Source organism: Ranitomeya imitator, chromosome 1, assembly GCF_032444005.1.
Source record: "Ranitomeya imitator isolate aRanImi1 chromosome 1, aRanImi1.pri, whole genome shotgun sequence".
Taxonomy (NCBI): Eukaryota; Metazoa; Chordata; class Amphibia; order Anura; family Dendrobatidae; genus Ranitomeya; species Ranitomeya imitator.
In genome coordinates, this window is record NC_091282.1 from 664,961,546 (window position 1) to 664,974,383 (window position 12,838).

Sequence of the window (12,838 nt, forward strand, 5' to 3'; positions counted from 1 at the left end):
GAAGTATTAATCGCTTTCCGATATGTGATGTACATGGAGGACACATGTTGGTTGTGGTTGTATGGCGTAGGCTCAGGAGTTGAGCCGCTCAATCCAGGGCAAGTGGCAGCTGTGTGATACAGCCAACATCTACTTCTATAGCAGGGACCATAGCTTGTTCCACTGTCAATCCCTGACACTTGTCACATTGAAAAATGTGTTAATTAATGTAATAAGTATGCCACACCCACAAAAAAATTGCTATTTTGTGATCACCACCCCCCCCGCCCCCATCCCAAAAAAAGGAATTTAATTAAAAAAAAAAAAAAAAAAAACTGTCAAAACATCTTAATGTACTTGAACTGGTACCAATAAAGATTATAGCTCGCCATGCAAAAAAATTAGACCTCCCACAGCTAGTTTGACTGAAAAATTTAAGAGGTACAAAATAATTTTTTTGTTGCAAAGATCCGATTTTTTTTTTTTTTTTTTTTTTACTACTACAGTAAAAAAAAATATATACAAGTTTGGTATTGCCATAATGGTACTGACTTGGAGAATCGTATTGTCGAAAGTGCCAAAAAACAAATCAGATTTCTAAGAAAATATTCTTCTGCATTTACTAGAGACCTGTCAGGAGAGCTCACGGGTCATCCTTAAATTATAGTGACTGTGACTTTAAATTATGGATATTTATTCTAAATATTACTATAGCAATATATATTGCTGTTAGCAGTAAAAACCCAAAGATTTAGTGACTGGGGTGATGCTGAGGAATGGTTGGTTATTTCCTTGGAGTGATACATTAATTTTATCTCTCCGTCTCACTAGAGAAGTTGGTCTTGCCATGAACCGGTAATTACTTTTACAAGAAGGAAATTGAATTATGTAACTGCTGGTTTACATTTATACCCGGGATCCAATTAGATTAAAATGCTAATAATTCAGACTGCTCTGACCTTTTCATTCCTTACATTGCTAATAGGATTGTACATTAGAAATATTAGGTAATTCTTGTTTTTCTGGCAATCTGCAGTTTGTGGGGTCACTGTGAATACTATGGGCATCAATGGGAACTGCATAGACTGGTTTAAAAATCATCTAAAAGGGAAGCTATCATCAGAAAATGAGCCATTGATCAAACCAGGTTTATGTGATAAATGTCTATAATTTTTGGCTTTTTTTTCAATATTACACCTAATATAAAAGAGAGATATTTAAAATAAAATTAAAGATAAAAAATAGAAATCTTGCCCACTGGGGCTTTTATAGACTCTAACTTCCAGATGTTTCAGGAAACAACACATGTACAATAGCAGCAATTAACAGACTCCACCCCTATCTTTTCTATTAAAGCATCTAATGAGTATGTGCAAAGGTTAATTGTGTTGGGAGAGGAGCACTGGCAGCTGTGACATAATCTAGTGTGATTGGTGGATACTGTATTATCAGCTGTGTATAGAGGTGTAACCCATCAGTGTAATGAAAGTGCTGTAAACTAGCTTTTGTTTTGAAGCAGCTAATGAGCATGTGCAACGGTCATTGTGAAGGAGGAGGATCTGTGACATTGCCTGTTGGTTTATCCTGTTACCAGCTGTGTATAATGATGTTATCAGACATTCCTGCTTGTGATGACAAAGAACCTGCTGAAAACTCTACCTGAAAAGACAGAAAGTACGAATCTAAAAAAAACTTAGTGGCCAGTGTGAAAATTGTAAGATTACCAGTTTCATTTTTTGTTAATAAAGATCGTGATATGAAAAAAAAAAATGCCTAAATTAGAAAAGCATGTTATGCCAAAACATTTAAACAATGATCATTTTCTAATGATGGCTTCCTTTTAAATTAGTTTTAAACATAAAACTAATATAAAAAGTCTCTAAAAGTCATAATGGGTCTTAATGGGAGCACTCTTGAAAACCTCTCTAGTAGAGAGCCGCTGCCAGGCTCTGACTGGGGGCGAGACTCACAGGCTAATGCAGAGGAGCCTAAACACACGCCCCTGAGGAATTCTTGGTAAAGGCCATAGAACTTGGCACTGAATAAAAAGGCCCATATTTCTGGAGCCATATGGCAGATATGGCCAAAAGAAGGTATACTCAGAGGAGCAGTGAAAATATGAGAAGAGCCACACACATTGGACACTTTTGACCTAGAGAAAGGTCCTAAAAAGCTTAAATGTGACCAGTGCATTAATATTGTCTCGGAGGGGACTCTTTGGCTGTGAAATTGCTACGAGTCCTAATGTCACTGCTCAAACAGAGATTGTATCAGCAGCATTTCCTGAAATTGTGGAGGGTGATGTCCCACACTGGAGGATCATCAATGATGGGGTTTCCTAATGGGCATCCTATTACTAATTATACACGAGATGAGCGCCTTTTCGGGTCAGGGAGGTTCTCGGGTTGGGTCTGCAGCTGCATGTCAGACAACAATAGGCTCATCATGGTGATGGATTGTGTACAGGGGCAGATCAGTCTTCCATTGTATACGGAGTAATTGCTGGATTTTTATTTTTAGCATGGGATCTAATATTATCCAAACGCTACTTAATTATTTGCCTCTATAGCACCAACATATGCTGTCTCCTGGCCTCCAGACATCACTGTGGCAGGGAGTGAATCCTTCTCTTGGGCTATGAAATGTATCGCTATTGGGCCTCACTCAGATGTATTTTCGGTAACGGAACGGACTGCCAACGGATAGCCCACTGCGCAATGTCATACACAGCAATTTTTCCACGTAGATTTCAGGTCTGTGCTGTAAACAGAATCACAGCGCTCACTATTCTGGTACGGTGTACAGAAGAGTAGTGCATTACAAATTCCCTGTCAGAACGTCATAGCGGACTCACTGAGGGATTCTCGGTTTGCTCATTCTGAGGCCAGCAACGGACACTACACGGAGGCTATAGAAGGCAAATGGTCCAAAATTTACAACAAAACCCAATTGCAAAAATGATTTTTAGCCCCAAATACACTGATTTATGTGAAAAAAATGGAGACCAATATAAAGCCTAAATGTAGACCCTTGGATGTGCCAGCTCCATTCTCCACCCCTATACCCTCCTCCTGAATCCCTGGAGTTTCACCTGCCACCAGAAAGAAAAGCAAACTGAGTGTATATGGAGATGGCGAATATCTTCAGTCCTGGTCCTTGGAGATCTCCAGCTCTGAGGACATCCTGATACGCCATGACGTCACCTATTTCCCTGCATCTCCTCCTCCCTCAGTCTCTTCTGATCTCCTGTGTAATCCTGAGAATGTCTCGCCCAGCAGCCGCCTTATATAACCATTTTTGCCCGTCCCTCTCCTACATAATATGTCCATTCCTGCTATTTTTAGCTCCTACATGACCTGAATCGGTCCCTCCAGGGAGAGCCTATGAAGCTCCAGTATTTCTGCGTGTCATTCTAGCCGCTGCGTGATGAAAATGAATGAGTGGACCGATGATGTCTGCTCGGCGAGCGAAAGGGATGATGGCAAAAACAGCGAGTGCATTGGCATCAGGAGCCCCGAGTGCTCTCTTGGCCCGTGAATTAGCCGCAACATCACTGTCTAATGGTCTCCATTCTCCGTCCACGGGCTACCTTAACTGGCTCCGTGGATCAATCTCGCCAATGCAAGTCAATGGCTCGAGAAAAAAAAAAAAAAGGCAAACAGGGCTTATTTGTGTGCCTCTGCGTACGAGAAGAATTATTTTCTTTAGGCAATGCAGCAAAAATTGAAAAAACTGACACAAGGAATAAAAATGGGTCCAGCATACTGAACGAAAAAAATCCATGGTCCGTTTTGCACTTAAAAAAAAAAAAAGAGAACTAACATATGAAGCTGGCTTAGGGCTATTTGCACAGAGACTTTTTGCAGAGTTTTTGGAGTGGAAATTGAGTAGAAACATACGATTTTTACAGGAGTTTTACATTTTTTAGGATTTGAAGAGTTATTACTCCAAAAAACCCCCGCTGTGAGCACATACCCACTTTCCGCTGCTTAGGAAAGCCCTGCATGTATATGCTGGAAAGCCAGCAGTTCTGTGTGTGTATAGGAATAAAATAAGGAAAACCACTCTGAAGTGAATGCGTTTTTTCCCATTGATGGATCTGCCTCTGACCTCGATGCTTCACTCATTTCTGCTGATTCAGAAGCTGCTGAAAAAAGCAAACAAAAGGAACCGACCAGTTTACTGTGGACGCTCGGCCTGTTCTGCCGCTTACTGGGGGCCATTAATGCTGATGTGTATGGGGCTTATAGTTTAATGTTTTGTATTCGGAAATGGGGAGCTTTAATATACAGTGTGTGGTGGAAAGTTTGTACCCCCTCCACATCACAGCTGCAGGAGCTTTTATCACATCCCATTCTGCATCCATAGACCTCAATATGGAGTTGGTTACTTCTGTGCAGCTATAACAACTCATGCTCCTCTGAGAAAACTTTTGGAAGTTTTTTTTTTTTTTGGGAAGTGTTTTTAGAATATTTTACTCCTTCATCCAGAAGAGCATTTGTGAGGTCAGACACTGATCTTGGATTGCAATCTCTGTTCTACTCCATCCCAAAGGTGTTGGATGGTGTTGAGGTCCGGGCTCTGGGTGGCCGGTCATGTTCTTCTGCACCCGCTCTGTCTTTATGGATTTTGTGCACTAGGCACATAGCATTATCCCTCCTCCACCAAATTGTACAGCATCAGTCAGGTGGGTAACGTTCTCCTGGTATTTACCAAACTCAGACTCCACTTTTGAGTTGCTGTGATTCCTTCCACTTCTTATTAATACGACTTGCAGGTGATGGGAAGAAATGTCATGAATGGAGTTGTAACAGCAGTGGCTCCTATTACAGGACCGCGCTGGTGTCAGTGAGCTCCGCACCACCAGCCATTCTGTCACATCTTAGTAAAGGCAGACGGTATGGCGGGGGTGGCAAATATTATACACCGGGAGCAGTGGCCCAGATGTTATACATCAGGGGGCAATAAGGTTGGATGTTATACACTATGGGTGGGGAGCCAGGAGTTGTACACCAGAAGGCAATGAGGTCAAATGTTATTCACCAAGGCAATGGGATCGGATGCTATATATTGGCGACGAGGGGCTGGAGGTTATACAGTGGCAGCAATGGGGTCAGATGTTATACACTGTAGGGAAGGTGGCCAGATATTATACAAGGGGGGGTGATGGGAGAGTGAGAAACCTGAATTAAATGAGTAAGAAGAGTACCATTAATTTTGTCTACATAGTGTTTGTTTTGGTTGTTGCAGTAATGATGTGATGACCGCTGCAGCAAATCAGCAACTGCACAAGACTTCAGTCCAGTGATTGGCTGCAGTGGTCACATGTCTTGTAGTTATAATGTCACTGCTGCAACCTGTCAAGGACTACAGCAGTGGCAGAAAGGCAGCAGTGGACCTGGGTATGGTAAGTTTTGATCTGTTTAACATTTTCTACCTCTCCAGTCCTTTGGGCAATTAAAAAGCAAACCCAGACAACCCCTTTAATTGTAGTAACTCGCCTATCGGCACCTTATTGCTTTATCTTTGATTGGAAGGGTTACTAAATTTCTCTAGACGTGTAATTATGTCTCCCAGTATTTTTACAATTCCTCGGTTATATAGGACAATCTGACACACCATGTGGAAAGAACGAGGAGTGCAGTGCTCGTATTTATAGCATTTACAGGAAATAAGGTCATTTCTTCCATGAAAAGCGTTTTTCATAGGAACACACCAGGAAATGAAGGAAAGAGACTGGCATGTAGAGTGAAGATCACACCCTGTAGGCCTTCATCAGGCCAAGTGTCTACAGGACAATGGTGCACAGCACAACTCATGTGTGATCAATATGGACACGTGTGCAGTGACAGTTTTCGACCCAACCCTTATCTCTGCTTTTTTTCCCTGTACTCTTTTTTTGCCCATATTCTACCCAACTTTCCCATGCGTTTTTTTTTTTCCATGCGTGTTTTTTTTCCCATGCAATTTTTTTTTTTGGGTTAATTTGCGACTTAATGTTCCCATATGCTTTTATGTGTGAAAAGAACACCATCTGTATGAAATATTTACCAACATTTGTGTGTATGTATGTACGTACATAGATGTATTACTTGCTAAAATTATTATTATTTTTCAATTTTGGCTTCTACATCCTCTCTGTATGACAGTACATAGGAGCTCATCTGTAACATATTTGTCTGCTCTCCTGAGTTATGTTGTAAGTTGATTTATGGCCAAATTCAAAGGTTCATAAATCGGTCTATAAAGTTTAGGGTATGTGCACACGTTGCGAATTTCCTGCGGATACGCAGAGTTTTTGGCCTTGCAGAAACGCTGCAGATCCACAAGTGATTTACAGTACAATGTATATCAATAGGAAAAAAAAATGCTGTGCTAATGGTGCAGAAAATTTCATGCGGAAACGCTGCAGATTAAAAAAAGGAGCATGTCACTACTTTTTTGTGAATCTGCAGCGTTTTTGTGTCCATTCCATTATAGAAATCCGCAGGGGTAAAAAACGCAGTAAATCTGCACAAAAAAACGCGTCAAATCCGCACGTGCGGTTTCTGCCAAGAGATGCAGAATCCGCACAAAAATTCCTGAGGCAAATCCGCAACGTGGGCACATAGCCTTAGATAGATAACAGAGATAAGCATTACAGACCCTGCTGTCAGACAAGCTCACTGACTGATTCACTGGTAAATCATTCGGCCGATTGCTATGTACAATGATGCTAAGAGGATGTAGAAACTAAATGGTTCAAAATGTTTAATGAACCTCTATTACAAAAATGCTCCAATACTTGTCCTCGTTTTTTCTTAAACAGTTTTTATTGAATATTTTCATATATAACATACAAAAAGTAAAAAGTATCCTTGCAAGGACAAGGAAAAGCAAAAAATAGCAAAACAGTCAAGTAAAACAGCTAGATAATAAGGTAAAGCATAACCGCCTTACATTAGTTGGATTCACTCAATAACCATTAATTGATTGTCCAGAGCATTGCTATAATGCTGTCTTGAGTATGATATTCCTTATCATAAACATCCGATAAACATAGAATGAAAAGAAGGAAAGAGTGTAGAGTAGGTAATAGAAAGTACAGAAAAAAGGGGGTCTGATTAAGAGGATGGATGAAAGCGGGGGGAAGAGAAGGGAACTGATGGGTGAAGTATGACGAGAGTTGAGTCTCTCCTGTTTGTGTTACCTGCCTCTGTGTTTTACCCTACTCCGCTAATTTGCCTCCAAGAATGTTAGGAATTCGGATGATTCGTTAAGCATAATCCATTCCTGCCATATTTTGTAAAACGCTTCCTCTTGCTGTGTCGTAAAGGTGGATAGCTCCTCCATCCTACATAGGAAATCCATTTCAACTATCCAATCCCCGATACTTGGGACTGTCTAAGTATGCTACTTCCTAGGAATGATAGCATGAGTGGCCATTATGCAATGTTTTAGGAGTCCTACCTTGATGCTGCTGATGGAGCCTGCGATCATTGACCGTACGCCCAGCTGTGGGTTACTTTGAAATTTACTCAAAGGTTTCTGGTGACGTCACTCAAAGACCTTATTCCAAAGTCTTTTAATTGATGGACAATCCCACCAGATGTGGATCATGGTACCCTAAGATGCCTCGCATCTCCAGCAGAGGTCAGATACTTGTCCTTGATTTTTAACCCTGATTTTGGTAAACCCGATTCTGAGGCACATGGAATCTAAGTATAGTCATGGGAGATAAAAGTGACCATTGCTTTGAGTGCCACCGCATAAAATGAGAATTGGTACGGTTTTGTCTACTCCCTACAGTAGTGGACAGATCCCAGTCTTAAGTGAAGGCTGAGACATCTTCAGAGCCATAAGAATCCTTTTTTTTCTCTCTCTAATGGGCTCCTTGGACAAGGGGATTGCATGTGATCCACTTTAAATGTCTCAAGTGGTTTGAGTTGATTTACAGTTGCTGCTTGAAATGGAAAATTTAATTTTCTCATTAGTCAATTTTAAGTAAAGCCTGAAATACGTGCTTCTAGCCAAGAGATTTTCTAAAAATGTGCTACTCTGTAAAGAATGACAAAAACATTTTTTTTCTTACTTGCTTGTGTTTTAACCCCTTCCCGACCCATGACGCCACGTAGGCGTCATGAAAGTCGGTGCCAATCCGACCCATGACGCCTATGTGGCGTCATGGAAAGATCGCGTCCCTGCAGATCGGGTGAAAGGGTTAACTCCCATTTCACCCGATCTGCAGGGACAGGGGGAGTGGAAGTTTAGCCCAGGGGGGGTGGCTTCACCCCCTCGTGGCTACGATCGCTCTGATTGGCTGTTGAAAGTGAAACTGCCAATCAGAGCGATTTGTAATATTTCACCTATTATAACTGGTGAAATATTACAATCCAGCCATGGCCGATGCTGCAATATCATCGGCCATGGCCGGAAACACTAATGTGCCCCCACCCCACCGATCCCCCCCCCCAGCCCCCCGATCTGTCCGGTACACTGCTCCGGCTCCCCTCCTTCCTGTACTCCGCTCCCCCCGTGCTCTTGTCCGCTCACCCCCGTGCTCCAATCACCCCCCCTGCACTCCGATCCACCCACCCCCCGTGCTCCGTTCCACCACCCCCGTGCTCCGTTCCACCCCTCCCGCGCTCCGATCCACCCCCCCCATGCTCCGATCCCCCCCACCCCATCATACTTACCGATCCTGCCGGGGTCCGTCCGTCTTCTCCCTGGGCGCCGCCATCTTCCAAAATGGCGGGCGCGTACGCAGTGCGCCCGCCGAATCTGCCAGCCGGCAGATTCGTTCCAAAGTGCATTTTGATCACTGAGATAGATTATATCTCAGTGATCAAAATAAAAAAAATAATAAATGACCCCCCCCCTTTGTCACCCCCATAGGTAGGGACAATAAAAAAATAAAGAATTTTTTTTTTTTCCCACTAATGTTAGAATAGGGGTAGGGCTAGGGTTTCGGTATGTGCACACGTATTCTGGTCCTCTGCGGATTTTTCCGCTGCGGATTTGATAAATCCGCAGTGCTAAACCGCTGCGGATTTATGGTGGATTTACCGCGTTTTTTCTGCGCATTTCACTGCGGTTTTACAACTGCGATTTTCTATTTGAGCAGTTGTAAAACCGCTGCGGAATCCGCACAAAGAAGTGACATGCTGCGGAATGTAAACCGCTGCGTTTCCGTGCATGTATACAGCGATTTTTGTTTCCCATAGGTTTACATTGAACTGTAAACTCATGGGAAACTGCTGCGGATCCGCAGCATTTTCCGCAGCGTGTGCACATACCTTTAGAATTAGGCTATGTGCACACGCTGCGGATTTGGCTGCGGATCCGCAGCGGATTGGCCGCTGCAGATTCGCATCAGTGTTCCATCAGGTTTACAGTACCATGTAAACCTATGGAAAACCAAATCCGCTTTGCCCATGGTGCGGAAAATACTGCGCGGAAACGCTGCGTTGTATTTTCCGCAGCATGTCAATTCTTTGTGCGGATTCCGCAGCGTTTTACACCTGCTCCTCAATAGGAATCTGCAGGTGAAATCTGCACAAAAAACACTGGAAATCCGCGGTAAATCCGCAGGTAAAACAAAGTGCCTTTTACCCGCGGATTTTTCAAAAATGATGCTGAAAAATCTCACACGAATCCGCAACGTGGGCACATAGCCTTAGGGTTAGGGTTGGAATTAGGGTTGTGGTTAGGGTTGTGATTAGGGTTATGGCTACAGTTGGGATTAGGGTTAGGGGTGGGGGGGGTTAGTGTTGGAGGTAGAATTGAGGGGTTTCCACTGTTTAGGCACATCAGGGGTCTCCAAACGCAACATGGCGCCACCATTGATTCCAACCAATCTCGTATTCAAAAAGTCAAATGGTGCTCCCTCACTTCCGAGCCCCGACGTGCGCCCAAACAGTGGTTTACCCCCACATATGGGGTACCAGCATACTCAGGATAAACTGCGCAACAATTACTGGGGTCCAATTTCTCCTGTTACCCTTGTGAAAATAAAAAAATGCTTGCTAAAACATCATTTTTGAGGAAAGAAAAATGATTTTTTATTTTCACGGCTCTGCGTTGTAAACGTCTGTGAAGCACTTGGGGGATCAAAGTGCTCACCACATATCTACATAAGTTCCTTGGGGGGTCTAGTTTCTAAAATGGGGTCACTTGTGGGGGGTTTCTACTGTTTAGGCACACCAGGGGCTCTGCAAACGCAACGTGACGCCCGCAGACCATTCCATCAAAGTCTGCATTTCAAAAGTCACTACTTCCCTTCTGAGCCCCGACGTGTGCCCAAACAGTGGTTTACCCCCACACATGGGGTATCAGCGTACTCAGGAGAAACTGGACAACAACTTTTGGGGTCCAATTTCTCCTGTAACCCTTGGGAAAATAAAAAATTCTGGGCTAAATAATTATTTTTGAGGAAAGAAAACGTATTTATTATTTTCACGGCTCTGCATTATAAACTTCTGTGAAGCACTTGGGGGTTCAAAGTGCTCACCACACATCTAGATAAGTTCCTTTTGGGGTCTAGTTTCCAAAATGGGGTCACTTATGGGGGGTTTCTACTGTTAAGCCACATCAGGGGCTCTGCAAACGCAACGTGACGCCCAGAGCATTCCATCAAAGTCTGCATTTCAAAACGTCACTACTTCACTTCCGAGCCCCGGCATGTGCCCAAACAGTGGTTTACCCCCACATATGGGGTATCAGCGTACTCAGGAGAAACTGGACAACAACTTTTGGGGTCAAATTTCTCCTGTTACCCTTGGGAAAATAAAAAATTGCAGGCTAAAAGATCATTTTTGAGAAAAAATTTTTTTTTTTAAATTTTCATGGCTTTGCGTTATAAACTTCTGTGAAGCACTTGGGGATTCAAAGTCCTCACCACACATCTAGATTAGTTCCTTTGGGGGTCTAGTTTCCAAAATGGGGTCATTTCTGGGGGATCTCCAATGTTTAGGCAGACAGGGGCTCTCCAAACGTGACATGGTGTCTGCTAATGATTGGAGCTAATTTTCCATTTAAAAAGCCAAATGGCGTGCCTTCCCTTCCGAGCCCTGCCGTGCGCCCAAACAGTGGTTTACCCCCACATATGGGGGTATCAGCGTACTCAGGACAAACTGGACAACAACATTTGGGGTCCAATTTCTCCTATTACCCTTGGCAAAATAGGAAATTCCAGGCTAAAAAATCATTTTTGAGGAAAGAAAAATTATTTTTTATTTTCATGGCTCTGCGTTATAAACTTCTGTAAAGCACCTGGGGGTTTAAAGTGCTCAATATGCATCTAGATAAGTTCCTTGGGGGGTCTAGTTTCCAAAATGGGGTCACTTGTGGGGGAGCTCCAATGTTTAGGCACACAGGGGCTCTCCAAACGCGACATGGTGTCTGCTAACAATTGGAGCTAATTTTCCATTCAAAAAGTCAAATGGCGCGCCTTCCCTTCCGAGCCCTGCGGTGTGCCCAAACATTGGTTTACTCCCACATATGAGGTATCGGCGTACTCGGGAGAAATTGCCCAACAAATTTTATGATCCATTTTATCCTATTGCCCATGTGAAAATGAAAAAATTGAGGCGAAAATAATTTTTTTGTGAAAAAAAAGTACTTTTTAATTTTTACAGATCAATTTGTGAAGCACCTGAGGGTTTAAAGTGCTCACTAGGCATCTAGATAAGTTCCTTGGGGGGTCTAGTTTCCAAAATGGGGTCACTTGTGGGGGAGCGCCAATGTTTAGGCACACAGGGGCTCTCCAAACGCGACATGGTGTCCGCTAAAGAGTGGAGCCAATTTTTCATTCAAAAAGTCAAATGGCGCTCCTTCCCTTCCAAGCCCTGCCGTGCGCCCAAACAGTGGTTTACCCCCACATATGAGGTATCGGCGTACTCAGGACAAATTGGACAACAACTTTCGTGGTTCAGTTTCTCCTTTTACCATTGGGAAAATAAAAAAAATTGTTGCTAAAGATAATTTTTGTGACTAAAAAGTTAAATGTTAATTTTTTCCTTCCATGTTGCTTCTGCTGCTGTGAAGCACCTGAAGGGTTAATAAACTTCTTGAATGTGGTTTTGAGTACCTTGAGGGGTGCAGTTTTTAGAATGGTGTCACTTTTGGGTATTTTCAGCCATATAGACCCCTCAAACTGACTTCAAATGTGAGGTGGTCCCTAAAAAAAATGGTTTTGTAAATTTCGTTGTAAAAATGAGAAATCGCTGGTCAAATTTTAACCCTTATAACTTCCAAAATTTTGTTTCCAAAATTGTGCTGATGTAAAGTAGACATGTGGGAAATGTTACTTATTAACTATTTTGTGTCACATAACTCTCTGGTTTAACAGAATAAAAATTCAAAATGTGAAAATTGCGAAATTTTCAAAATTTTCGCCAAATTTCCGTTTTTATCACAAATAAGCGCATAATTTATTGACCTAAATTTACCACTAACATGAAGCCCAATATGTCACGAAAAAACAATCTCAGAACCGCTAGGATCCGTTGAAGCGTTCCTGAGTTATTACCTCATAAAGGGACACTGGTCAGAATTGCAAAAAACGGCAAGGTCTTTAAGGTCAAAATAGGCTGGGTCATGAAGGGGTTAATTTTCAAATATAATTTCCTTTTTGCTGTCCAAGCAAGCAAATGGTAAAAAAAAATCTATACTTTCACAAGAGCAAGTCCAGTCTGTATAGATTGCACCCATATGCCCACATTGATGGTGACATTATCAGAGCAGTTCTTTAACTTCCGCTCTGTTTTGTCTCTAGTGCATCAATGTTCACATCATGGTGATAGAAAGCCGACTTCTTGCTGCCAAGCTGCGGAGAGCTGTCTGTCCACCAACATGATGTTGACTCTCTCTTAGTTTGACC

At 42.6% G+C, this 12,838-nt stretch overlaps 1 protein-coding gene across 1 annotated transcript in view; it reads left to right on the top strand.

Moving 5' to 3' along the window:
- Positions 1-12,838, top strand: part of LOC138641566 (cysteine-rich protein 2-like) — a 106,686-nt gene that overhangs the window by 60,749 nt on the left and 33,099 nt on the right. The gene's annotated exons all lie outside the window — the stretch shown is intronic.